Source organism: Macaca mulatta, chromosome 16 (assembly GCF_049350105.2).
Source record: "Macaca mulatta isolate MMU2019108-1 chromosome 16, T2T-MMU8v2.0, whole genome shotgun sequence".
NCBI lineage: Eukaryota > Metazoa > Chordata > Mammalia > Primates > Cercopithecidae > Macaca > Macaca mulatta.
The window spans coordinates 78,461,656-78,489,295 of NC_133421.1; the positions used below are offsets into that span (position 1 = coordinate 78,461,656).

Consider the following 27,640-nt stretch of genomic DNA (forward strand, 5'->3'; position numbering starts at 1 on the left):
GAGGTATCCACACCCTCAAGCATTTATCCTTTATTGTACAAATAATCCAATTACACTCTTTAAGCTATTTTAAAATGTACACTTAAGTTATTGTTGACTATAGTCCACCTGTTGTGCTATAAAATAGTAGGTCTTATGATCTTATTCTATTTTTTTGTACCCATACACCATTCCCACCACCCCTGCAGGTCCCCCACTACCCTTCCCAGCCTCTGATAACCAACCACCCTTCTACTCTCTTTGTCCATGAGTTCAATTGTTTTCATTTTTAGATCCCACAAATAGGTGAGAACATGTGACGTTTGTTTTTCTGTGTCTGGCTTATTTCACTTAACATGATCATCTCTAGTTACATCCATATCATTGCAAATGACTGGATCTTAGTCTTTTTTATGGCTGAATAGTACTCCACTGTGTATATGTACTACATTTTCCTTATCCATTCATCTTACACCATTGTAAATATGTACTACATTTTCTTTATCTATTCTTCTGTTGATAGACACTTAGGTTGCTTCCAAATCTTAGTTATCATAAACAGTGCTGCAACAAATACAGGAGTGCAGATATCTCTTCAATATACTGATTTCCTTTCTTTTAGGTATATACCCAGCAGTAGGATTGCTGGGTCATATGATAGCTCAAGTTTGAGGTTTTTGAGGAACCTTCAAACTGATCTCCATAGTGGTTGTACAAATTTACATTCCCACCAACAGTGTAAAAGGGTTATTCTTTCTCCACATTCTTTCCAGCATTTGTTATTGTTGTCTTTTGAATATAAACCATTTTAACTGGGATGAGAGGATACCTCATTGTAGTTTTGATTAGCACTTCTCTGATGATCAGTGATGTTGAGCATCTTTTCATATGTTTGTTTGCTACTTGTATGTCTTCTTTTTAGAAATGCCTATCCAAATTTGTTGCCCATTTTTTGATAGGATTATTAGATTATTTTCCTATAGAGTTGTATAAACTCCTTATATATTCTGGTTATTCATCTCTTGTCAGAGGGTTAGTTTGCAAATGTTTTCTCCCATTATGTGGGTTGTCTCTTCACTGTGTTGCTAGTTTGCTTTACTGTGCAGAAACTTTTTAACTTGATATGATCCCATTAGTCCATGTTTGCTTTTGTTGCCTGTGCTTGTGGGGCATTGCTTAAGAAATTGTTGCCCAGACCAATGTCCTAGAGATTTTCCCCAATGTTTTCTTGTAGTTGTTTCATAGTTTGATGCTTTAGATTTAAATCTTTAAACTATTTTCATCTGATTTTTTATATGGTGAGAGATGGGGGTCTAGTTCCATTCTTCTGCATATGGATTCCCATTTTCCCAGCACCATTTATTGAAGAGACTGTCTCTTCTCTAGTGTATGTTCTTGGCACCTTTGTTGGAAACGAGTTCACTGTACGTGTGTATATTTGTTTCTGGGTCCTCTATTCTTTTCCATTGGTCTATGTGTCTGTTTTTATGTCAGTACCATGCCATTTGGGTTACTATAGCTCTGTAGTATAATTTGAAGTCAGGTAATGTGATTTCTCCAGTTTTTTTTCTGTTTGCTTAGAATAGTTTTGGTTATTCTGGGTCATTTTTGCTTTCATGTAAATTTTAGGATTTTTTTTATTTCTGTGAAGAATGTTATTGGTATTTTGATGGGGATTGCATTGAATCTGTAGATTTCTTTGAGTAACAACAGTATTCTTTAACAACACTTATTCTTCCAATCCATGAAAATGGAATATTTTCCCATTTTTTTTTGTTTCCTCTTCAGTTTCTTTCATCAGTGTTTTATAGTTTTCATTATAGAGATCCTTCACTTCTTTGGTTAATTCCTAGGTGTTTAGTTTTATTTAAGTCCCCCACTCTTGAGGAGATGGGGAAGGATCCTGTCACTGGCCACATGGGAAATGCAGCATTTGTTTGTAGTGAGAGGTTTCCCCTTTTCCCTCCCCTCACTACATCCAAGAATGGGAGAGGGAGAGAGTTTCCAAGAGAATCCATAATAAAGATGGTGGGGAGGGTGATGACCAGAAGGGAGCACTTGTCTCCCGTTCCTTAACTGGATTTCTGCTCAGACACTGTATTTGCTGATCTGTTCCTAAGGATGAAGAGGATTAGAACAAACTGGTAGGGTGGGGAGAGGCATGAGGGAAGAGCAGCTGCACTCCCATCCATTTTGTACCAAAGGTCTGCAGTATTTCCACAGGTCATGTGGTGGGCCACCAAGGAAGTCAGCTGCGCTTGTGCCATCTTGACTCCCACAAGAGCTGTCCTTAGGATGAGGGGTTGCCAGTAGCAAGAGGCCATGGGATGGATGGATTGCTAATGGCAGAAGCTGGGCAGGAAGTTCTATCTCTTATGTTAGGAAACTGGGCAGTGGGGAGGGCCCTACAGGAAACTCACATAGGTTTCAAAAGTGAATCAGCTTTTGGAAACCTGCCTCTCAGACAGCAACGAGGCCCAGTCAATGCTGGTAAGAGATGCATTTGCAGTTAACTGAGGGAGGTCTGCAGCAGCAGGTGGTTAAGTAGAGACATCCCCATCCATCTCAGACCTTCAACTTGATTAGCTAACATCCTAGTTCAGTCCTGTGTTTGGGGTTGAGGATTTGAAAGTTTGTGAAAGGAGAGGATAAATAACCAGAGGGGCTCATATCCAAAGGTGGGAATAAGGGTGACAAGGGATGAGAAACTGGAAAAGGCAAGGCTGTGTCAGACCCAGGGCACCATCATATGGTCCAGACTGTGACATCCACTGTGGGTTGAGTCAGGACGGACTTGTCTGGTTTGCCTGGAACATTTTAGTTTTAAAAGTTAAAGTCCTTTGTCCTGGGAACCTCTTCAGTCTTGGACCACCCTGCACGGTTGATCACTAAATCTGCCAGGTATCCTAGAGTGACCTCTGGCAGAGATAGTTATATTACTCCTATCTGACATCTCAACAGCTCAAAATGGGCCAGAGCCATCAGCTTATGTAACATTAACATGTGGACCACTGGACTCTAAACTGCAATGGTCATTAAGAGATAAGAGGAAGTACTCTTTGGCTATTGTTTTCAAAAGTCTAAAAATATATTAACAGCTGCAAGAAATCAGCATCTAAAGAGCTTAAAAACAGAACTATTAATACCATTCAACCCAGTGATCCCATTACTGGGTACATACCCAAAGGAAAATAAATACTTCTGCCAAAAAGACTCACGCACTTGTACATTCATCACAACACTATTCACAACTGCAAAGACATGGAATCAAGCTAGGTGCCCATCCACGGTAGACTGGATAAAGAAAATGCAGTATATGTACACCATGGAATACTATGCAGCCATAAAAAGAATGGAATCATGTCCTTTGCAGCACCATGGATGCATCCAGAGGCCACTATCTTAAGCAAACTAATGCAGGAACAGAAAACAAATGCTGCATGTTCTCACTTATAAGTGGGAGCTAAACATTGGATGCACACATGGATGCAAAGATGGGAATGATAGATACTGGAGACTCTAAAGGTGGAGAGGGAGTAAGGGGAAAGGGCTGAAAACCTAACTATTGGGTACTATGCTCACCACCTGCATGACGAGATCAATCATATCCCAAACTTCAGCATTACACAATATATCGAAGTAAGAAAACTGCACATGTCCTCCCTAAATCTGAACTAAAAGTCACGTTCATGTAAGATGTCCAGGTTAGAAGAAATGTGCAAAACACTGAATTCCAAGCTCAGCACAAAGATCCTGGTAATCAGGTGCATAGCCAATGCACTCACTTCAGTTGCTGGACAGTTTCTTGAGCTAGTCCTTACATTATGAGTAAGGCATCTCATTTGTTATACTGGATTGACATTTTTGAGAATCAAATGAGACATTGAACAACACTAAATGCTCTACAAGGCATTAAGAAAGCCAAAAGCCCTTGACATTTTTATTTGTATTCTTTCTCCCTCATTTCAAAACAAGATGTTAATATCACTCCAAGTTTATTGAGTAAAGTAAGGGAGTAGGGGAAAACATAATGATTTCAGGAAAAAAAGGGATCTGCAATTGTTATACAATGAGGGCAAAAGAAGCGAGAGAACAAATAATGAAATCTAACTATGCAGGGTTTCTCATCATTTTCAAAAATTGTTTTATATTTCACACAGAACTACAAGGAGAAAGAGTTAAAAAGTACTGGATTAAGAAAAAGTAAAAGAGAGAAAGAGACTCTATGAAACCTCTAGTGTCTCAACTATCTGGAATTCGAATATATGGCAGTTGGGATTATCAGTATAAACAGGAATAAGAATCAAGCAAAAATTGTTTCCCCATATTCCATGTTGTTATAAATAACTGTAAGTGGCTAATTTTGTATTGTTATTGCTGTAAGCCCTGTAAAGAGAAGGCTTTCATTTGTAAATGGAAGGCTTTGAGGATTAAGTTTCCCTTTTATTTTGTGGTTTAAACTACTAGACACATTTATCTACATAACAAATCTTGAAAGAAGACCAAAATTTTAGCCATACTCTTTGCCATCATTTTCTTCTCATAAACTGGAGCTGACAAAAAGAAATTGACACTATACGCATTGCTATTTTTTCTGCTTACTGATTCTCAGGTTTGGAGTTCATTTTTACAGTGTAACCTTGGACTATTTGTTTTGTTTTATTTCATCTTTCTACTTTTCTCAGATTCTACTAACTCCAGTCACACCAAAAACACACACACACACACACACACACACAAAACTATGACATCAGACCAAAGTTACAAAGTTACCATAGGTCTAATCCTATTGCTAGCTAGTCATGCTTGCTGGTAAAACTCTTTTTGGCATCTTTATCACTATTCACCAAAACCATAATCATCAGGTGACCTCTCCAGGTCCCCAGGGGTGGGACCTTGTTATGGGCTCTGCTACAGGTAGTCTCAGACACACTGAGGTTTCCTACAACTTCCTCTGAGCCTTCCCTTGTTCTTTACTGCAGAAACTGGCTAATGCTAGATTCCAAGGTGACATTCAAAGTCAATCTTCAAATCCCATGCCAAGTGGAGAAACATTTAATTCTGGGGTTGTTTCTAGAAGTAAAGTTTCATTTTAGCAATCGTGGCTTCTCTCATACCCGTGACAATTGGAGTGTAAAGGACAACAAAATAATATTACATTTAAGAACAAGTGATGGGATTAAATGTTTATTTTTTATCTAAAACTTTAAAAAAGGAAGCAAATGAGTAATTCCACACTGCCTTTTCACAATGTCATATAAAATATTGAGTGCTTTTTAAAATAAAATAATTTTTCCATTGAGTATAAAATGTACACACATGAATTACTGATTTATTTATTTTTTTTTTTACAAGACAACGTATATTCATGCCCCAGAGCTTCTTTCTCCCTTCAGATAGAAATCTCTTCTGAATGATTCCTGAGTACGATGTGGATCATTATGGATTTTGGCTGCAAAAGAGAACACAGCATCCCTTTTGTAAAAGAAGTATCAACCAATGTAATAATTTTTGGTTTCTTGCTTCCAAGTTGCTGAGATTGACCAGAAGGTTGGAGCCTAGGCCACCATCGATAGGTTGGTTATCTGATTCATGGATGAGATCCTAATGTTGGAAGTTTCCAGTGCCTTGCCCCAAAATGAAGGCCCCCCCACCCAGTGATGTGTTTGGAAAAAATCTTGGAAGTAATTGCTCCTTGATTTTTTTTTAAATTTTGTAGTGAATAATGCAACAACAATCAGAAATGTGAATAATCCCATTGTAAGTCACTTGCCTTCTGGTGGATTTCGGTCAGGGTCAAGGAGCAAATGGGCAGGAACTGGGCTGTGTGAATGAGAAGCTTCAGAGCTTTGTAAGCAAGGTCATCGTCAAGCCATGACTCAATACACAGTGAATTATTTGAAGCCTTTTAGAATTAGCAACTAACCTCCAGGAAACTGGTGCATGTTTCATTGAAGTGGCTGACCAACCAAATAGCACATGCCACAGCACCAGGGGACACTGCATTTATTAATTATTAATTAATTAATTAACTTTTGAGACAGAGTCTCGCTCTGTCACCCAGGCTGGATGGCAGCGGTGTGATCTTGGCTCACTGCAACCTCTGCCTCCTGGGTTCAAACGATTCTCCTGCCTCAGCCTCTCCAGTAGCTAGGATTACAGGCGTGCGCCACCACGCCAGGCTAATTTTTGTATTTTTAGTAAAGATGGGGTTTCGTCATGTTGGTCCAGCTTGTCTTGAACTCCTGACCTCAGGTGATCCGCCCACCTCAGCCTCCCAAAGTGCTGGGATTACAGGCCTGGCAGGGACATTGTATTTAATACAGACGGACAACTCCTCATGTAGTGTCCCTGAATTCTTCCACTGCTTACAACATTCAAGTTTCCATGAGCAAAGAACTTTATTCTGCTTCATTATTTTTATTTATCCATTTTTTTCTTGGATATGCAGAGTGACCCAAGAGAACACAAATTCTAAAGGTTGACGGAAGAGGGAGCACTTGTAACTTTGAAATAACAACAAAATAGATACGGTTTTCCCTTTATATAATAGGGCTTTGTCTCTTTTTAAAAACTAGATCTTTTCCCAGCTGCATGTACCAGATGTTCTCTTTGTGAGGCTTGGGCATAGAAAGTCCTCCAAGGCCCCAACTCTCATTGCTTCCAGAACACAGCCCTACTTTCTCTCATTCCGAATTTTTTAAAACACAGAACAATCCATTATTCTTACCACCATGTGGCTTGAAAGTCTGTATAATCCCCTAAGGGTAGGAAAAAACAAACACAAACAAGCTAGAAAGAAGATGAATGAAATAGGTAAAGAGCTGGTAAATCTGAAGGCAGGAAAAGAAGTAACCAGGGAAGAAGCTAGAGATCAAGGAAGAGGAAGTGAAGATAATTGGCTGAAAAGTCACAAAACAAAACAGCAAAACAATCTTCCCCTCCCCCTAAACTCTTTTCACATATTTTGTTTTCCATTATGCAAAACATTAGGTTTGATGGGCTTTACTTTCCTATCAAAACAACTTATAGATGCAAACAGAAAGGGAAAGTAAGACAAGGAGTGATCCAGGTCTTGGCTCACGTGCCTTTACGGTCAGGTTGAGCCACACAAAATTTCCAAAAATTAACCCTTGACCTACAGAAATAGCAATTTTATATGGTTTGATTCACTATAATTGCCAGTGAGATAACTGTCACATGCGTCCATGTGAAGAGACCACCAAACACGCTTTGTGTGAGCAATAAAGCTTTTTAATCACCTGGGTGCAGGCGGGCAGAGTCCGAAAAGAGAGTCTGCAAAGGGTGGTGGGATTATCATTAGTTCTTATAGGCTTGGGATAGGCGGTGGAGTTAGGAGCAATTTTTGGGGGGCAAGGTGGGAGTTCTTACAAAGTACGTTCTCAAGGGTGGGGAGAATATTACAAAGTACCTTCTTAAGGGCAGAGGAGGATATTACAAAGTACCTTCTCAAGGGTGGGGAGGGTGTATTGTCACAAAGTTAATTGATCAGTTAGGGCGGGGCAGGAACAAATCCCAATGGTGGAATGTCATCAATTGAGGCAGGAATTGGCTATTTTCACTTCTTTTGTGGATCTTCAGTTGCTTCAGGCCATCTGGATGTATACGTGCAGGTCACAGGGGATATGATGGCTTAGCTTGGGCTCAGAGGCCTGACAATGACAAGGTTGGGTACTGAGTATGCAGAAAGATCATACATGTTACCAGTAGATTTTAACCAGTTTGGTTATTACAATAGCTAGCTTCTTTCTGGTAAATATCGTAATAAAGGAGATGTCTCAGCCTGTGGCCGGTTTGCATATGGCCCATGAGCTAAGAGTGGTTTTTATATTTTTATAGGGTTGTAAAAAAAAGGTGAAAGAATATGCAACATTAGGCCATCTGTAGCCTACAAAGCCTAAATTACTCTCTGATTGTTTACAAAGTTTGCAACCAATGGAAACCCCAGGTGCACGCAGATTTTTTCATTTTATTTTTTGCTCTTAGTATGATAATCACAACCTATTGAGAACTAACTATGTGTCCGGTACTGTTCTAAGAAATTATATATTAATCTATTTAATCCTCACAAAATGCTGTGTGCAGGTTCCACTATTATTCATGTTTTACACACCTGGAGAGAGCTGGAATGGAGATTTGAACCCAGGGCTCCTGCATGCTCTTAAACACTGTGTAGAATTGCCTTTCAAGAAGTTGTTGCAGCTTACATCTATAATCCCAGGGCTTTGGGAGGCTATGGTGGGAGGATTGGGGAGGATTGCTTGAGCCCAGGAATTTGAGACCAGGCTGGGCAACATAGCAAGACCTTGTTCCTACCAAAAAAAAAAAAAAGAAAAGAAAAAAAGAAGTTGATACAAGGGAGCTGTGAGACTTATTCCTGGGGGAAGCTAGATTGATTTCTAAACTGATTTCTCATCTCAGCTCTTGGTACTCACCTGTTGAGAATTTTTGGCAAGTTATTTAACTGCTCTCTTCCTTAATATCTCTGTAAATTGAAGAAAATGGATTTTTAAAAAAGGCAAATGATTCCAAAGAAATGAAAATGAGTTGTATCAGGGGAATGCAAATAACTATTATCCAATGCAAATGACTATTATCCTTCTCATGTCCTTTTGTACAGTCATTTCAGTTTTCCTCATCTACCTATGTATGTATAGTCTCTTGAGTTCTCTCTTGAATTGGTTGTAATCTCTTACTAGTTCCCTTACAAATTAATGATTGAAATAATTTTTTGATATTCTGTTATTTTATATCTATATAAGGGTCATAATTATAAACTCCTTGTGAAGTTATCTTTTAACACAAGTAACTATAATTTTCCCTCAGTTTGCATGTATACTTTCTATTTGACTGGGCCATAAGGCAAAGCCAGAAGTAACCTGAGAACAGGATTTTGGTGTCAGTCTGACGTTCCCTTTAATGCCCTTTGCACATGGAGATGCTCAATTCAACTCTTGAGGTGAAATTACAATGAAGGAGAGAGACGTTCTAAGAAAGAGGGTTGATGAACTAACTTCCAATTCCGTTTTAAATTCTTTACTGTGAGTGGAAAGATTCCTTACAAGACAAAACAACAGATCTCATAGAAAAAGGCAACTTTGTAGCAATTTCTGATGATTTTTCAGTGGAAAAACTTATGCCTGACTGTATCTCCTCTTCCTAACTAAATATATCAAGTGGTCGGAAATGCAGAGCCAGGCTCCTACAACCACCTTCTAAAGCAGCTCACATGACTTTCTCCATCTGAGTAGATTTTACACGTCCAAGATCGTTTCCAGAGTTCCTTCATTTTCTCTTCCCAGGTATGATCCATATTTTGGCATTTCCATCATCTCAGTGCTAACTCTAAGAGTTCAGTGATTTCATGCTATTCCCTGGCTGCCCTGAACTTAGATAGTAGCATTCAACATCTGTTTTATAGCACAGCACTTAATGACCAGGGCTCTGCAGGAAAAGTGCTTGGATTTGATTCCAGGCTCCACTTAACCTCTCTAAACCTCAATAGATGTCTTTTTTCTTCATATGGTTATTAATGGAGATAAAATAAGTTGGCAAGTATAAATTGCTTAGCACAAGGCCCGACTCATTAGAATTCTCTAGCAAGTGGCTGGGTGCGGTGGCTCATGCCTGTAATCCCAGCACCTTTGGAGGCAAAGGTGGGCAGATCATTTAAGCTCAGGAGTTTCAGACCAGCCTGGCCAACATGGTGAAATCCTGTCTCTACTAAAAATACAAAAAAGTGAGCTGGGCGTGGTGGCTTGTGCCCATAGTCACAGCAACTCGAGAGGCTGAGGCAGGAGAATCACTTGAACCTGGGAGGCGGAGGTTGCAGTGAGCCTAGATCGTGCCACGGCACTCCAGCCTAGTGACAGAGTGAGACACTGCCCCAAAATATAAATAAAATAAAACAAAATAAAAAGCCTCTAACAAGCATTAGCTATTACTGTATCCGTGTGTGTGTGTGTCTGTTTCCCTTCCCCTAATCCTTTATTAAAATCCCTCTGTTGTGTGCCCAGTCAACCTAGGAAGGAAAAATGACATGTTACTTCTTACAATAAGATGGTAAGAAAAAAACTGACTGATGGTTATTTCATGTTTAAAAGGTTTTGTTCTCCACAGGCCTCGTCTCACATAATTCTCACAGCAATCTTTTCAACAAAAGCATTTAATCATGCTCTTTTTTGCAAATGGGTGAAATAACTTACCCAATCGCTGAGTTTCCCAGGGCTGACACACCAAAGTATCACAGACTGGGTGGCTGTACTTTCTGGAGGGTAGACGTCTGAAATCAAGGCATCAGCAGAGCCGTGTTCCCTTTGAAGTCTCTTAGGAAAAATCCTTGCTCCTTCCAGCTTCCGGGGGCTCCCAGCAATCCTTGATATTCCTCAGCTTATAGCAGCATCACCCCAATCTTGGGCTCAGTCTTCACATGGCCTTCTTCCCTCTGTGCGTCCCTGTGTCCCCCTCCTCCTTTTGTAAAGACAGGAGTCATTGAATTTAGGGTCCATACCAACGCAGTATAACCGCATCTTAATTTCATTACATCTGCAAATACTCTATTTTCAAATAAGGTCACATTCTCAGGTACCAGGGGTAAGCGCTTGAACATATTTTTGGGGGAGACCACAATTCAACCCATTTGCTTTAAAATACAAGTTTTATTATTACTTAGGTATAGTGAGCTCAACAGATCAGGAATCAATTACCATTGAAAAGATAGGATAGTTTTTAATTCTCACAGATTCCAACAGACTAGGTCATACTACGCCTTGGGGAGGCCACATGAAGAGCAACCAGGGTCAGAGCCCAGAAGAGGTAGGGGAAACATGGCCAAGAGCCTTTACTGTGGTCTCTGTGGGAAGAAACAGGAAACAGCAGGCTTCGAGTCAGCCATTTTGAATCATTTTAGCCATCTCCAGGGCATGGTGGTTGTCCCCAGTGGCCTGGCACTTGGTTCTGGAGTGATTAGGGCAGGTGGACTGTGACCTGAAGTGTGAGAGCTCCATAAAAGAGGTGGTTGGGTGTAGGTCTAAATTGGTTGATTTGTATTTGAAAGGTGTACCAGTTGACCAATGCTTCACTATCTCTAGGATTTGGCTTACCCAGGAGGGGCAATCCTTACAAGGTCAGCAAAGGTCCAGATGTCAAAGCATCAGAAAAAAAGACATGATTAATACATCATTGCATTCAATATCCCCCAGCTGGCAGGTGACAGAGTCTGCCTCAGAAATAATTTCTATTGGCTGCCAGATCACAGGCTCAGACTGCCTCTAGATGAACTAGATTAACTGTCCTCTGTTTTTAAAAATTTTTAAATTTATTTTTATTTTTATTTTAGAGATAGAGTCTCACTCTGTCACTGAGGCTGGAGTGTAGAGGTCTTTTAGTAGTATTGTTACGTTAGTATTTACTGAATGCTTATTATGGAGTGCTAAGTATGTACAAAGATGTCTCATTCAGTTATCACTAAAACCCAATGAGGTAAGCACTTTTATTTCACATATAAGGATATTAAAGTGATAAAAACTCCAAGATGATGAAAGGCAAAGATAATCCAGAAGGGTGCAGTAAACAGGACACCCAGCCATCTTTTACGTTTTTCCCCACTTTAAAATCTTTTGCATTTTTTTCTGGAACTTTGTCGCATGATTTTTCCTTTATCCAAGGCCTTTCCCACCTTTCACTTCAGTTGCTAGAATAAGATATACTGAATTTGCTAGATGTTGTCATTAGGTCCGTATTTAGGTGGTTTTGTAATCTCTGTTTTCCACGGAAATCTTTAAAAATTCTGTGCTTTCTTGGCTGGGTGTGGTGGCTCACGCCTGTAATTCCAGTACTTTGGGAGGCTACGGTGGGTGGATCAAGAGGTCAGGAGTTTGAGACCAGCCTGACCAACAGGCAAAACCCCATCTCTACTAAAAATACAAAAAAAATTATCAAGCCTGTAATCCCAGCACTTTGGGAGGCCGAGGCGGGCGAGGTGGCGGGCGCCTGTAGTCCCAGCTACTTGGGAGGCTGAGGCAGGAGAATGGCGTGAACCTGGGAGGCGGAGCTTGCAGTGAGCTGAGATCCGGCCACTGCACTCCAGCCTGGGCGACAGAGCTAGACTCCGTTTCAAAAAAAAAAAAAAAAATTATCTAGGTGTGGTGGTGATTGCCTGTAATCCCAGCTACTCAGGAGGCTGAGGCAGGAGAATCACTTGAACCCGGGAGGCAGAGGTTGCAGTGAGCTGAGATTGCGCCACTGAACTCCAGCATGGGCAACAGAGCGAGACTCCATCTCAAAAATAAATCAATCAATCAATAAATGAAAAATAAAAGAAATAAATAAAATTCTGTGGCTTCTTTTGCATCATTTGTTCATAACATTTCTGTAAGAGGCTGTCATATTCTGTAATGAGAGTGTTCTTTTGCTAATATCATTTAATATATATGTGTGTGAAACAAAATAGATTATTGATGTAGTAATATGATAACTTCTATAAGAAGCTGTTGTATTCTGTAATGAGCATGTTCTTTTGCTAATACCATTTTATACATAACATTTTATAGATAATATTTTATATATGTATAATGTTGTGTTGGGATCGCTTGGCCATTATGATAAGAAAACGTGTTTTGATCAGTGGTGGTGAAGTATGTTGTTGATATAAGTGAGTGAAGGAGATCATGAAGTCACCAGCTAGCCATGCAAACTCCCAGGGGACAAGAACAAGAACGACAATGATAACAACAACATAAGCAACAACATTTTATGAGATTTTTCCTGCATCTTGCAATGATTATGCTATCACGCTTCTTCCTTTAACAGTCAAGTTTATCATAGTTAATCTTGTTTTCATTTCCATCATTTCCTCATCTCCCACTTCTTTGCTAACATTCTTCCAAGAAGACTGAGTAGCAGACCTCCCAGAGAGAATGATACAGCTAACAATTTTGTAACCATGTGTGAGGGAAGAGAAAAAATAGGAAAATACAATTCAGTTCAATACATTACACTTGGTCAAGAGCAAAAGAAAAGTTGGAGAAATCAGAAAAATCACTTGCCCAAGAGATTAAAATTGCAAAATAGTTTGGAAAATAGTTGGCTAAATGCTTGGAAAATAAGTTAATTAGAAGTCATAGCTCCAATAAAGGATGTATAAAACTAAGAAATAAAAGAGAGAAAAGAAGGTAGCAGTAGAATGGTGAATATTACGTAGAAAACATATGTAAAAGTACTGAATAATCTGGAGATTTAATATTGATAGTAAATCACTTAATTGGAAAAAAAAGAAAGAAAAGGGGAGTTTGCAAAAAAGAGAAATGTTTGTATAATACATACTGATGAAATCATTATTTGATATTTTGTTCTGTTTTCTGTTAAAGGTAAGCAATTATATATTGTTGTCAAAACTGAAAGGGTGGAATGTATAAAAATGTTTACATGAATATTTGAAAAAGCCTTGAATATTTTCAAGGACAAAATACTTTATTTCTATGGAGACATAATTTTAGCAAACAATTTTTTTTCCATAGTAGTGTTGCCAGAAACAAAAGGAGTAAAAAAATTTCTTAAAGTTACTTACTACTCTATAATAGGAGTTAGCAAACTTGTTCTACCAAGGACCAAGATAGTGACTATTTTAGGCTTTGTGGGCAATATTGTCTCTGGTACAGATACTTAACTGTGCTATTGTAGTTTGAAAACAGCCATAGACGTTAATAAGTGTGGCCATGCTCCAATAAAACTTTATTTATAAAAACCAGTTGATGGGCCATAGCCCATATAGTTTGCCAATTCCTGACCTAGAATTTTATGAAACTGTAATCTAGATGCCTTGTGGTCATGAGATCCACTTCATTGCTCTCCTGGATATGCAGCTAAACTACATTTTTCCACTCTCCCTTGTAGTTAGTTAGATGTGTCGTGGGATTGGGGTCTGGCTAATGGAATACAGAAGAATGCGACATACACAGTTTCTGGTTCTGGCCCCTAAATCATCCCTGAAGAATCTCTATAGTTTCTCCATCACCTGTTCCTAATATTGTAACCGACTCAAGTTAGGCTCCCCACTGGGAAGTCAAAGCATGAGAAGCGAGGTGTGGTCAAAGGAAAGCAGCTTATTCCAATGCTAACACATGGGAGAATGTCCCAGGCTTAAGCCTCAAATGAACCATCTCAGATTCTGGGCTGAGGGCAGGTTTAGAAAGGGGAAGTCCAGGTCAGGTGCAGTGGCTCACGCCTGTAATCCCGACACTCTGGGAGGCCGGTGGGTGGATCACTTGAGGTCAGGAGTTTGAGACCAGCCTGGCCAACATGGCAAAACTCTGTCTCTACTAAAAATACAAGAATCAGCTGGGTGTGGTGGTGTACATCTATAGCCCCAGCTATTCGGGAGGCTGAGGCAGGAGAATTGCTTGAGCCCCAGGAGGCGGGGGTTTGTAGTGAGCTGAGATCACACCATTGCACTCCAGCCTGGGTAACAGAGCAAGATACTGTCTCAATAAACAAAAACAAAAGCAAAAAACAAGACTCCAAAACAAACCAACAACAACAAAAAGGGGAAGTTTGGTGTGGGACATATGCAAGAGTAATGTAGGGTGCAGGTCCACATGTCTTGCTCTGATGGCTATCTTCACTTACTGTCAACCTGGTGTTGCAGCTGGGCTGTAGATTATCTCAGTTGCAGCTGGGCTGTAGATTATCCACTCCGAAGTGGGGAGAAGGGAATTCCGCCATACCCAGTTTGTTTTAAAATTAGCCCCTGGATTTCCTCTAGGATTTTTATGGTATTAGGTCTAACATTTAAGTCTCTAATCCATCTTGAATTAATTTTCGTATAAGGAGTAAGGAAAGGATCCAGTTTCAGCTTTCTACTTATGGCTAGCCAATTTTCCCAGCACCATTTATTAAATAGGGAATCCTTTCCCCATTTCTTGTTTCTCTCAGGTTTGTCAAAGATCAGATGGCTGTAGATGTGTGGTATTATTTCTGAGGACTCTGTTCTGTTCCATTGGTCTATATCTCTGTTTTGGTACCAGTACCATGCTGTTTTGGTTACTGTAGCCTTGTAGTATAGTTTGAAGTCAGGTGTCTAAAACACCAAAAGCAATGGCAGCAAAAGCCAAAATTGACAAATGGGATCTCATTAAACTAAAGAGCTTCTGCACAGCAAAAGAAACTACCATCAGAGTGAACAGGCAACCTACAGAATGGGAGAAAATTTTTGCAATCTACTCGTCTGACAAAGGGCTAATATCCAGAACCTACAAGGAACTCAAACAAATTTACAAGAAAAAAACAAACAACCCCATCAAAAAGTGGGCAAAGGATATGAACAGATATTTCTCAAAAGAAGACATTCATACAGCCAACAGACACATGAAAAAATGCTCATCATCACTGGCCATCAGAGAAATGCAAATCAAAACCACAATGAGATACCATCTCACACCAGTTAGAATGGCGATCATTAAAAAGTCAGGAAACAACAGGTGCTGGAGAGGATGTGGAGAAATAGGAACACTTTTACACTGTTGGTGGGATTGTAAACTAGTTCAACCATTATGGAAAACAGTATGGCGATTCCTCAAGGATCTAGAACTAGATGTACCATATGACCCAGCCATCCCATTACTGGGTATATACCGAATTATGCTGCTATAAAGACACATGTACACGTATGTTTATTGCAGCACTATTCACAATAGCAAAGACTTGGAATCAACCCAAATGTCCATCAGTGACAGACTGGATTAAGAAAATGTGGCACATATACACCATGGAATACTATGCAGCCATAAAAAAGCATGAGTTTGTGTCCTTTGTAGGGACATGGATGCAGCTGGAAACCATCATTCTTAGCAAACTATCACAAGAACAGAAAACCAAACACCGCATGTTCTCACTCATAGGTGGGAACTGAACAATGAGATCACTTGGACTCAGGAAGGGGAACATCACACACCGGGGCCTATCATGGGGAGGGGGGAGGGGGGAGGGATTGCATTGGGAGTTATACCTGATGTAAATGACGAGTTGATGGGTGCAGCACACCAACATGGCACAAGTATACATATGTAACAAACCTGCACGTTATGCACATGTACCCTACAACTTAAAGTATAATAATAATAAATAAATTTTTAAAAAAAATTAGCCCCTGGAATTTCTTAACAAGCATATAGCGAGATAAGTGTTCATGGTGTGGTGGGAAAAGGGAGGGAGAGACTGTATTCTAAAGTACATTTCAAGGCCATATTTTAAGACTGAGAGGGAAAAAGTTTTTTACAATTTGCTTCAAGGTTACACCCTGAGACAAGGGAGAAAGGGCAAAAAATGTTTTAAAATGCATTTCAAAGCTGAAATACTCAGTTTCAATATGGTACAGAGCTTTTAGAGGACACTCAGAGGAGCCACGAGTCAGGCAGGAGCCCAAGTTCTGAAACACTGCTTAGAAGGGCACCAAACACCTGCAAAGACCGTGACATGACATCAATCTCAATTTTGTTAAGCCATTGATTTTTGCAGTTAGATGCTACAGCATTTATCCTGCCCTGATACTTGGCACACACTATTGTCAATTAGATGATTTTGAGACACTGACCAAAATGCTAGTAATAAAAAGGTGTAACAGTATTATGTTCAGCTTCAAGCACAAGACAGAGCAGCTTAGACTGAAAGGCGTATGTTAGTCTCACACTACAGGAAATCTGGAAGTAGACAATCCTTAGTTGTACCGGGGCTCAATAATGCCACCAAGGAGCAAGCCCTTGCTCTCCCTACTCCTCTGTCCTTAACAATGGGTGCTGCACCCATAATCATTAAACCATTCCAGGCAGGAAAAAGGAGGAATAAGAGAGGCAGCAATGACAGACTTCTGATTTTCTCTTTGGTTAGCACAAAGTCCCATGGACAGTTCTGGCTGCAAGAGAATCTGCAGCTTTCTAGTTTCTGTACTAGAAAAGAGCAAAAAAGGAGGAGGCTGTAACTGACATTGATGAGAGAATTTACAATATAGTTCAGTGTTTGAACCCTACAAAAATACTTTTGGCAACAAAATGTTTTAGCTGGTAGACAAAACACGGAAGTTGTTATTAGAACACCTCCTTCTAAGGAGCCTTTAAAAAATAAGACTTGGGGCTGGGCGTGGTTGCTCACTCCGGTAACCCCAGCACTTTGGGAGGTCGAGGAGGGTGGATTGCTTGAGTTCAGGAGTTCAAAACCAGCCTGGGCATCATGGTGAGGGCCCATCTCTACCAAAAATACAAAAGAATAGCTGGGTATGGTGGTGTGTGCCTGTGGTCCCAGCTACTTGGGAGGTTGAGATGGCAGGATTGCTTGAGCCTGGTGGGGTGGAGGTTGCAGTGAACCAAGATTACATCACTGCCCTCCAGCCTGGGTGATGAGAGTAAGACCCTGTCTCAAAATAAATAAAAATAAATAAATAAAAATAAAGACTTACCAATTTATTTGTAGCAGAATAAATCAAGAAATGATAGTTTATGAAGAAAAATTTTTACCTAAATATAGTCATAAATGGGTAAGATTTACTCTGGTGACTATATTTGCCTATTCCGTTACTGTGTTGAAGTCATAAATACTACAAAAGTATAGAGATAATTTTTAATATTTAACTGACAGTGTATCTCTTTTTACTGAACAAAATGTTGAAATAATATATCCATGTCAATTAATTATTTATTCTTTGGGAAATAGAGGATATACTTCTTAATTAACTTCCAATTTTCATGCATTTGTCTTAAAAACCAGATCTTCAGTGCATAGAATCAGATAATGTTTACTAGTATCAGGAAAACATACGTTTCTTATTTTCAACATCATAATGGCATTTGCTAAGTGAATGTACTACTATGCTGTAACTTTGCAATGGCAAGTCCATAAATATCCTATCTGAGATGCTAACACCTTCTTTTGAGTAAATACCCCCAGTATAGGATAAGCTTTGTGGCTTTCTCTGTGACTTTATTATTCTGACCACAGTTCATTGTCTCATCATCAGCACCATGGCTTAAAGGCACACATTTGTAACCTGGACATAAGAGAGGCCAACGACCTTAGACGGGAGCTTGACCTCAGAGCTCTGAAGAACAAGGGAACTCCATACTGGATATGGAGAAACTGTCTCAGTATATGACTCTCTAGAAAAGTTTTGAATGTGAGGCACACAGAAAGAAGGCAATACCAGTAAGAAGAAGTTGAGGCAATAAGACAAAACCATGAAGGAGAGGCTAACAGGAGGATCTTATGCTTAAAGAAGAGAGCACGAGCTATCCTAATCACTCTCAATTGCTCAACCATTTCTGAAGCTTATTATTCATGATACTGAAAGTGTGGCTGTAGAACATTCTTCTGTGTACCCTTTTAGGATCTCCAAAGGGAAATCCTCACCCACCTCCCTAGAAATCACACTTCCTCTCTGACTGGCTTTGAAAGAAATTTAGAAGCAAAACAAGAGAGAAGCCAGTAGAGACCAAAATAACACCTTCATTACTGAGAAAAGATAAATTGGGAACTGTTGCTTTGAGGCAGAGAGAGACAAATGGACCCACTAAGACAGATCCTATTGTGGGTTGAACTGTGTACAGCCCGCAAAACTCATATGCTGAAGTCCCAACCCTCAGTACCTCAGAATCTGACCTTATTTGGAAACAGGGTTGATGCAGATGTAATTAGTTAAGTTGGGATGAGGTCATACTGGAGTAGGGTAGCCCCCTAATATGGTTCGACTGGGGTCCTTATAAAAGGAAACATTTGAACACAGACACATATACAGGAAGAAAGCCATGTGAAGATGAAGGCAGAACTCCACAAGCCAAGGACACCAGACACTGCCAGCAAACCACCAGAGAGGCATGGAACAGATTCTCACTCACCAACCTCAGAAAGAACCAACTCCGTGAACACCTAGAGGATCCAGATAAACGTGTGGTCTAACTTCTGTGAAACTAAGAGGCTGCAGACTCCACTCTGAGTTATTCTCCGAGTGGATGGCTGCCTCTTAATCAAAATGAGTGGAATGTACTAAAAATGGAAGAATTAATCCAGTGGGCCAAGCCTCCCCACCTGAATATCTTCACTACATCTTTAGGGATTCTTGAGATGTGGCAAGTGGTCTAGCCATCAATCAGGAGATAGGCAGCTAAATGATTGGACTTTTTTTTTTTTTTTTTTTTGAGACGGAGTCTCGCTCTGCCGCCCAGGCTGGAGTGCAGTGACGCAATCTCGGCTCACTGCAAGCTCTGCCTCCAGGGTTCATGCCATTCTCCTGCCTCAGCCTCCCGAGTAGCTGGGACTACAGGTGCCTGCCACCACGCCTGACTAATTTTTTGTATTTTTAGTAGAGACAGGGTTTCACCATGTTAGCCAAGATGGTCTTGATCTCCTGACCTCATGATCCTCCCGCCTCAGTCTCCCAAAGTGCTGGGACTATAGGCGTGAGCCACTGAGCCTGGCCATGATTGGACTTTTAAGGAATCCCCTGTGTGGGGACAAGGACTATAGCAACAAATTGTTGCACAGAATGGACAAATCTTTGTCACTCATGTGGATGCTCATGCCAACCAGCTTTTCAAATGAGAACACAAATGGAATTCCCCAACCAATGGGGCTTGTGTGCAAGTTGAAATGGCCACCCTCAGTCCTCAGGTGCATCAGCAAAGTGGTCATGGAAGATGGCCTCGTGTGCAGCAATCAAATCCAGGAACGTGAATTTCAAAGACACAGAAGCCAAGGATGCTATGCAATCAGTTTTGCAATTCTTGCCAGGGAGCCCAAGCAGTCCAATGCACAGAGAATTAGAACATATTAGCAGGAGCACTGACCTGGCTTGGATTTGGCAGATTGATCATATTGGGCCTTTAACGCCCAGCTGTGGTTTCTGCTGGTGCTTCATGGCTGTTGACACTTACTGTTAATATGAAACTGCGAACCCCTTACAGCACGAGGATGCTGGTGCCACCACAGTCATCTCAGAGAAAGATCTCTACCATATGTTCGAGTCCCCTAGCAGACTCCAATCAGACCAGGGCACTTCCTTTACAGCACAACACACAACGATGGGCACAATCCCATGGCATAGGCTGAACCTATCATGCTCCATACCACCCACACACTAATGGAGCCCTTGAACAGTGGAATGGAAGACTAAAAGAATTAAAGAAGGGACACCAGACAGCATTGTCAGCAAGATGCTGTCTGCCTCACTAGGATCATTTGGATGTTCAGTACTTCATTCCTGTGAAAGGGAAGCATGCCCTTCCAACATGTTTTGGAATACTGAGCTTGGCAGGGGTGGAAGACCTGGAAGTTGCCTAGTTAGGAACCTGAGGAACCCCAGTATACACAATCACTCCTTATTTTTTTCCCCTCTGGAATGCTCTTCCGAGGGTGGTTTGTGGTCCTGCAGCAGTTGTACCTGACACAGGATCCCCCGGCTCTGAACCCATAGAAGATGCCTTGGCCTCCTACTCCTAGTGGTTGGCACTGCTGTGATCCGTGCTATTCCATGCAGAGGGAATCCTCACTCGGGATTGGCAGTTGGGTCTTCCTGTTTGGCATTTTTGTGCAGATTTTGGAGCTAACATTTTGTGGTTTCCTCCTCTCCAGAATTAATTTCCAGCCACTACTGAAGCCTTGAACTTGGACCTCTGTCTCCCAAATTTCAGTAACATTGCTATTTTCTTCTTAGGTTCTATTCCCAGACTTGGCAAATATTGGAAATTTCTCTTAGGAGGAAATGTAGGTAAATATGGCACTTGCCTCGTTTGAGTCCCTTCTTTCAAAGGTCATGTCCCATCTAGTTTTTGTCTGCTTTGCTTGTTCTTCATTCCTTTAAATATTTCCCTTACCCTTACCTTATAACAAGTTTTATAGTTATTATCATCTGGAGGTTTAATCTGACACAAAGTGATAGTTTCATGATTGGAACTGGCACTCGTTGATGAGGATGTAAGTGGTACATTGCACTTGGAGAAATAAGACAGGACTTTAAATTTTGGCATGATAAATTATTTAGTTTCTCAAGTAAATAGGGGACATTAAAGCATTTTTGTATTTGAATTAAATTCAGTTACAGGGTTGATGCCATTTTGAACATGCATGAAAAGCTGGATAGCACATGGTTTGTGGACTTCTGGTTCCTTTTGCAGAAAAGAGCACTTTAAGGACAGCAACCTGTCCCCAGTGTAGAGATGAAATGTACTTGTAAGACATAATGTTAACACTTGAAAGCTGCCTTCCAATCTGCAGGCATTACGAGTTTGCAATGCTCAGTCTGTTGGAATGCATTTCCAGCTGGTGCCTGCCAAGAAACTTGGGTCAGATTCTCAGAAGACTGAGACATTTGATGCCACCCAGGTGGCTGGAAGTAGAAAGCAATTATCTCATGGGTAGTGCAGGGCCACTGAATATCAAGCCTGTAGAAGCATTCTGGAATTGGAGGTCCATGGGCATTTTAAAAATCAGACAAAAAGATGGCATCCTTTGAAAATTGAGCTTGGCAAAGTAAAGGAACAGTAGAAACATGTTCTTTCTGTCAGTTCCAGAGAAGTAATGCAGAGCTGGGAAGGAAACAGCTTTTGTAAAAGACTTTAGATGACATTTTGATGGTTTCAAGCTTTGAGGGCTTGTTGTTGTTGTTAACTTCTTTTTCAGTTTTGAAAAATTGGCAAAGTACTCTCAAATGTCCTTTCTGGGAAAGCTGTAGACATTACATAATGTCCTAAAGAAAGTTGCAAGCAAAGCCTTTTTAAAAATGTAAATAACAGCACACAGTCAGGACCTTTTTTAATTCTTTTTGTTTTTTCTAGGTAAGAATAGCTACTGGGTAAAGAAGAAGGAAAAAAATAAGGCTCTAAGTCTTGAGACTTCTTGCACCAATGTTATTTGTAGGTGTAGCTAATTGACTTCTAATACCTAGCATTAAGGCTAATTAGATCTTCCCATCATGAACCAAGAGTGTCCAGTATAAGAATTTAATTAAAATCCTATTGTGTGTAGAAGTTGTAGGTGGTGGGAATATCTTTTACTGTAAATCAGATGATACTCGTATTCTGTACCTATACTTTGGAAGGTTTGATAGGTCCAAACACAAGAAAACAAAATTTAACATTTACTCAGATTACTCTTATAGAAAATTGAAAAGTTCTTTTATTTCTTTCACATTTCCACATTCCTAGCTTTAAGGATGCTCTTGCTTGACTTGAGGTAATTTTCAATGAAGGAATTTCACTATGAGGGAGGTCTTCCCTCACCAGTCATTTTTCTGGGTCCAGAGATAAGATGAAAAATGTAATACACTGTTCCGAAATTTGAGGAACTCACCCTCTAAGCTTGCTGTCTTCTTTTCTGCTCTAGGAATCATAAACTTCAGTAGGAATGCAGTCAGCCTTCCATATCTGCGGGTCACTGGTTTCAGGACAACCCGCAGACACCAAAATCTGTTATGCTCAAGTCCCTTATAAAAAAAAAACACATTACTATAGTACTGTATTCTCTGCATGTGGGGAAAGACAACCTTTTTTTTTCACTATTATTGCCTCCAAATTCATTCCTGTCCCTTCACCCATGTGCACCCAGCCCTCTTTCCCTGCTCTCATTAGTCCTAAGTGATCTCTTTGCCAAGTCTATTCTCTGACCCAGCTCCTTTATATGAAGCATTCCCAAAATGTCTTAATGTTACCCTAAGAAGTGGATTTCAGTTCAGTGGATGAGGAAGAGGAGGAGAAAAGGTAATTTTGGGGAAAGGATGATTTTGGTTAGCACTAAAGCAGCCCATGGAGGCTTCAAGCTCTGGAGATACACAGGGGAAGGACCAGAGAGGACACAGTTGCGTTTCCAAGAGATAACACTGCAACTTTTCTGAGGGCTGACTGTATTTTCTTATTTCCTAGAGATGAGATTTGTCCTACTAAACTTTTATTGGAGGTAAATAATTTCAGTATAATTTAATCTCTGCATTTTACAATATGCATTCACAAAAATACAAATGGATAATGTTCATAGATTTGTTTTTCTATCCTATATTGGACAATGACTAACTGTTTTATTTACTATGTTTTTGGAATACCGTGCTGTCCCCTAGGCAACAAAATTACTGCCATTCTAGACATCAAAAGCTTTTGAAATTTCCTCATAATTTTCTGCCTCTGCAACTTAAGTCATGATTTTTTCGCTTATATTTTTCCCATCTATCAGCATCCGGTCATTATTCTGCACATGAATATGTGCTCCCCACAGTCTTTGAGGACATGCAAGTTTCATTATTGCAATGCCTTATTCTAGCCTCTTCTTATTCAACCTTTTTCCACCATCACAACAAAAAGCGAGAGGAAGGTTTTGGTGTTATTCTTCATGATTCCCATTCAGTCCTCAGATCTTCTTCTTTTGTTTTTTATTTCTATTTTTTATTTTTTAATTTTTTTGAGACAGAGTATCATTCTATTGCCCAGGCTGGAGTACAATGGTGTGATCTCAGCTCACTGCAACCTCCGCCTCCCAGGTTCAAGTGATTCTCATGCCTCAGTCTTCTGAGTATCTGGGATTACAGGTATCTGCCACCATGCCTGGCTAACTTTTGTATTTTTAGTAGAGATGGGGTTTCTACTGGTCTCGAACTCCTGACCTCAGGTGATCTGCCTGCCTCAGCCTCCCAAAATGCTTCTTCTTAAGGTCTCTAGACAGCTTGTGACCGGCAGTGCCTGTCAGCTACACAGGTCAAGTTTCCAGTGCATCTGTGCATTTCCAGCATCTGAGTACCAAAAACACCTCAACATACCCTCCACGGGCACACATCCCTGCACAGTACAGTAAAACTAGGATGGGTTCAAATCTCAGTCTAACTGTCTACGTTGAGATTTGAACCCATGATGAGATGAACTTGCAGCCAAAACAAACAAAAATGTCAATGAAAGAACAAATATAAATAAAACTCAGAAACTTCTGATGGTTTGGTTTGCTGAACTAACCTGGGTTCTTATTAAAAATATGTGTTTTTTACATAACTTTATCAGGGTTTTAAATTTTTTTATAATCAAAAAGCCTGTTTATACTGCATTTTTGTTTCATTGGTTTTGTGATGAGTTTACATTGAGTATTTTCATATCAATCATAGATATTGACCTTTGTAGTAAGTTGCAGGTGGTTTTAGAAACTTTTTAACACTATTACATTTTCTTCAGCCATTAGAAAGTCAGATTGCTTTTACAATTGTGGAAAACTGTTTGAAACTTCATACACTGATTTTGGATTATTGCAGGGTAATTATTTGTGGGTTTCAAACTCTAGTATTTAACTACTCCTTTGTCTGCAAGCACTGACGTACTTCCCATTATTGAAGTGTAGACCAACTTTAGAAGACAGATACAGCCAGGAGATCTGAAACAGTGCTACACTGGGGCCAACGATGCTGTAGGCTTTGCATAGCTATATTTGAGGTGTGAGGCCCTTTATACAAAATTTTGTGCTTTTGGGTGCTACCAGTGGCTGCATGCATTGTCTGTATTGTGGGTAAAGTGGGACTGTAGTGCTCAGCAAAGGGAGATACATAAGGCTGTGATACAGTTTGGATTTGTGCCCCTCCCCCCGAAATCTTTTAATTATAATCCTCAATGTTGGAAGAGGGGCCTGGTGGGAGATGATTGGATTATGGGAGCCGATTTCCCCCTTGCTGTTCTCATGATAGTGAGTTCTCATGAGATCTAGTTGTTTAAAAGTATTAGACCTCCTGCTCTCTCTTCCTCCTGCTTCAGCCATGTAAGACGTACCTCTTTCCTCTTCACCATCTGCCATGATTGTAAGTTTCCTGAGGCCTCCCCAGCCATGCTTCCTGCACATACTTCCTGTACATCCTGCAGAGCTGTGAGTCAATTAAACTCGTTTTCTTTATAAGTTACCCAGTCTCAGATATTTCTTTATAGCAAGGCAAATCCAATGCCCCACTTTGATACATGGGTACTATTACAATTCAAGATGAGATTTGGGTGGGGACACAGCCAACTGTTATCATGTGACTAACATTTGCATTTTCTTACCTAAGGAGGCATGTCACATCCTCTTTCTTCCTTCGGGCTCTTATTGCTTGTGACTAGGGCACAATTATATACATGGATGTGAAGCATATTTATTTATCTTACACAGGATTCATGAATATCTAATTTTGTTGTATGAATGTGAATGTCCTGTAAAATGGTCACTAAAGATCCTCATTTTCTTGTATTCATGCCCTTTGTAAATATGCTTCCCTCAAGTGTGGGCTGGACATGGTGACTCGGTTCTAACCATTAAAATACAGAAGGGATGATGGGATGTCATTTCCTTGATTACAGTATAAAAGACCATTACCTCTGTCTTGCTGGTGGGCTCTGTTGCCTAGTTGTCTTGCACACTTTGATGAAGCAAGCTGCCAAGTTCAAGAGGCCCACATAGCATAAAACTGAGGGCAGCTTCTGGACAACAGCCAGCTGGTAACTGAGCCCCTCAGTCCGACAGCCCAAGAGGAACTGAGTAAACTCTGACAATACTATGAAGTAAATTTAGAGGCAGACCTTTCCCCAGTCAAACCTTCAGATGAGACAGTAGGCCCCTCAGCTAACTTCATGGGATTGCAAGACCATGGAGGAGAGGACCCAGTTAAGTCATTTCAAAATACCTTACACACAGAATTGCTAACTAAAGTATGTGTGTTGTTTTAATCCACTAATTTTAGGATTATTTGTTATACAGTGAAAGATACTGAATACAATGGATGTTGGACGTTGAGGAACGAACATGACTGGTGAACTTGGGGCCCAAATGTTGGGAATGCGCAGGTGCATCTGAAACTTTGCTAATGCTGGTTGACATGTGCTGTAGTTTATGAGATGTCTAAAGCCCTTAAGAAAGTATTGGATAGGATTCACGAAGAATGTGACCAAAGGATTTCTTCTACTTTTTGGTGTTGTAGTGTTGGGAGAAGGGATTGACTAGAGGGAGGCTTGGGAATGATATCACAGTAATAAAATACATTTAGATAGCCAACATTAAGTTAATGAAGTATGTTTAGATTCTGGGAACCAGGCTGGTTTTCATTTATTCTTTGGAATATAATGGGGATGCTCCTATAAATGGGCAGTCACAATAATGGTAAAAACTTTGCGTGTTTAGAAAATCATGTAACTCAGAAACATTAGCATGAGAAGAGGCTATTAAAGCCAGTGCAAATTGCAAAACTGTGCTGTTTCAGAAAAAAAAATTGTAAACTAGTACTTGGCTCTGAATTGAATATTAAATAAGACATTGTAACACGCAGTGGATTTGGCAAAACCAAGTTCCCATGCATTTTTAGCTTTTACCTGCATCTAAAATTTTTCACCTCACATGAATAAAGCCCAGCCAAGGTTCAAGTGAAAAGTGACAGATTTAAAACACAAGGGATTATATCCTGGATCTAAAGATCAAAGAGTGGTACAAATTAGATTTTGTGACTACTGTGAACACAAAGGCTTCACATCTTGAGAAAAAGAAACAAGGCATTGAGAGGAAGCAATAATTTTTCACAGAAGCTACAGGAAGCCACTGTCCTGCTGAGAATGTGTTGCTCAGCTCTGTCGTGTGCCTCTAGTTCTCTGTTTTAGAAATATTGCGCACATTTCATTAAGTGTAAACACATCTCTATTATAAAACTGTCAAGGAGGAGATAAGATAAAAATTAAAAGTAAACCACAGTAAACTGGTAGAGACACCCTGGTTATAAATAGAATCACTTCAAGATTTGCTTTCTAACAGGATCTGGGAGGAAAAGTGGGAAAAAACTCTCTAACAAATTTCTTCCCATGCTTCCTGCAAATAAATTTCTTTTTTTCCACATTGATTTATTTTTTAAATTGACATAATAAAATTGTATATATTTATCGTGTATAACATGATGTTTTGAAGTATACACACATTGTGGAATAGTTAAATCTAGCTAATTAAATTTATTACCTCACATAATTATCATTTCTTGTGGGCATAACACTTAACACCCACTGTCTCAGCATTTTTAAAAAATATAATATATTGTTATTAACTATAGTCATTGTGCTGTGCAAAACACCTCAAACTTATTGCTCCTATTTAACTGCAAATATGTATTTGCTGACCAACATCTTCCTAAGCCCTCCTTTCCCCTAGCCACCCCAGCCTCTGGAAACCACCATTCTACTCTTTAATTATGTGCGATCTACTTTTTAAGATTCCACATATAAGTGAGATCGTGTGGTATTTGCCTTTCTGTGACTGGCTTATTTCACTTAACATGATGTCTTCCAGATTCATCCATGTTGTCACAAATGGGAGACTTTTCTTCTTTTTTAGGGCAGAATAGTATTTCATTGCGTATATATAACACATTTTCTTTTATTGTAGGTCAGGAGATACTTGTGCATGTTTGTTACATAGGTAATTTGTATCATGGGGGTTTGTTGTACAGATTTATCACCCAGGTGCTAAGCCTACTACCTAGTAATTATTTTTTTCTGCTCGTCTCTCTTCTCCTACACTTCACCCCAAGTAGCTCCCTGGGTCTGTTGTTCTTTTCTTTGTGTTCATGAGTTCTCATCATTTAGCTCCCACTTACAAGTGAAAACATACATATATACCACATTTTCTTTATCCACTC

At 39.9% G+C, this 27,640-nt stretch overlaps 1 long non-coding RNA gene across 2 annotated transcripts; it reads right to left on the minus strand.

The window, feature by feature from the left end:
- Nucleotides 1-7,179: 7,179 nt before the first annotated feature.
- LOC144336111 (uncharacterized) lies at nt 7,180-19,086 on the minus strand. Of its 2 annotated transcripts, none has more exons than XR_013407559.1 (5): nt 18,883-19,086; nt 10,206-10,470; nt 8,436-8,485; nt 8,114-8,312; nt 7,180-7,652 (listed from the first exon to the last, which is right to left on the minus strand). It is a non-coding gene; the product is annotated as an uncharacterized LOC144336111 (long non-coding RNA). The 2 variants fall into 2 exon arrangements; XR_013407558.1 differs by having other exon boundaries at nt 18,879-19,086.
- Nucleotides 19,087-27,640: the final 8,554 nt, after the last annotated feature.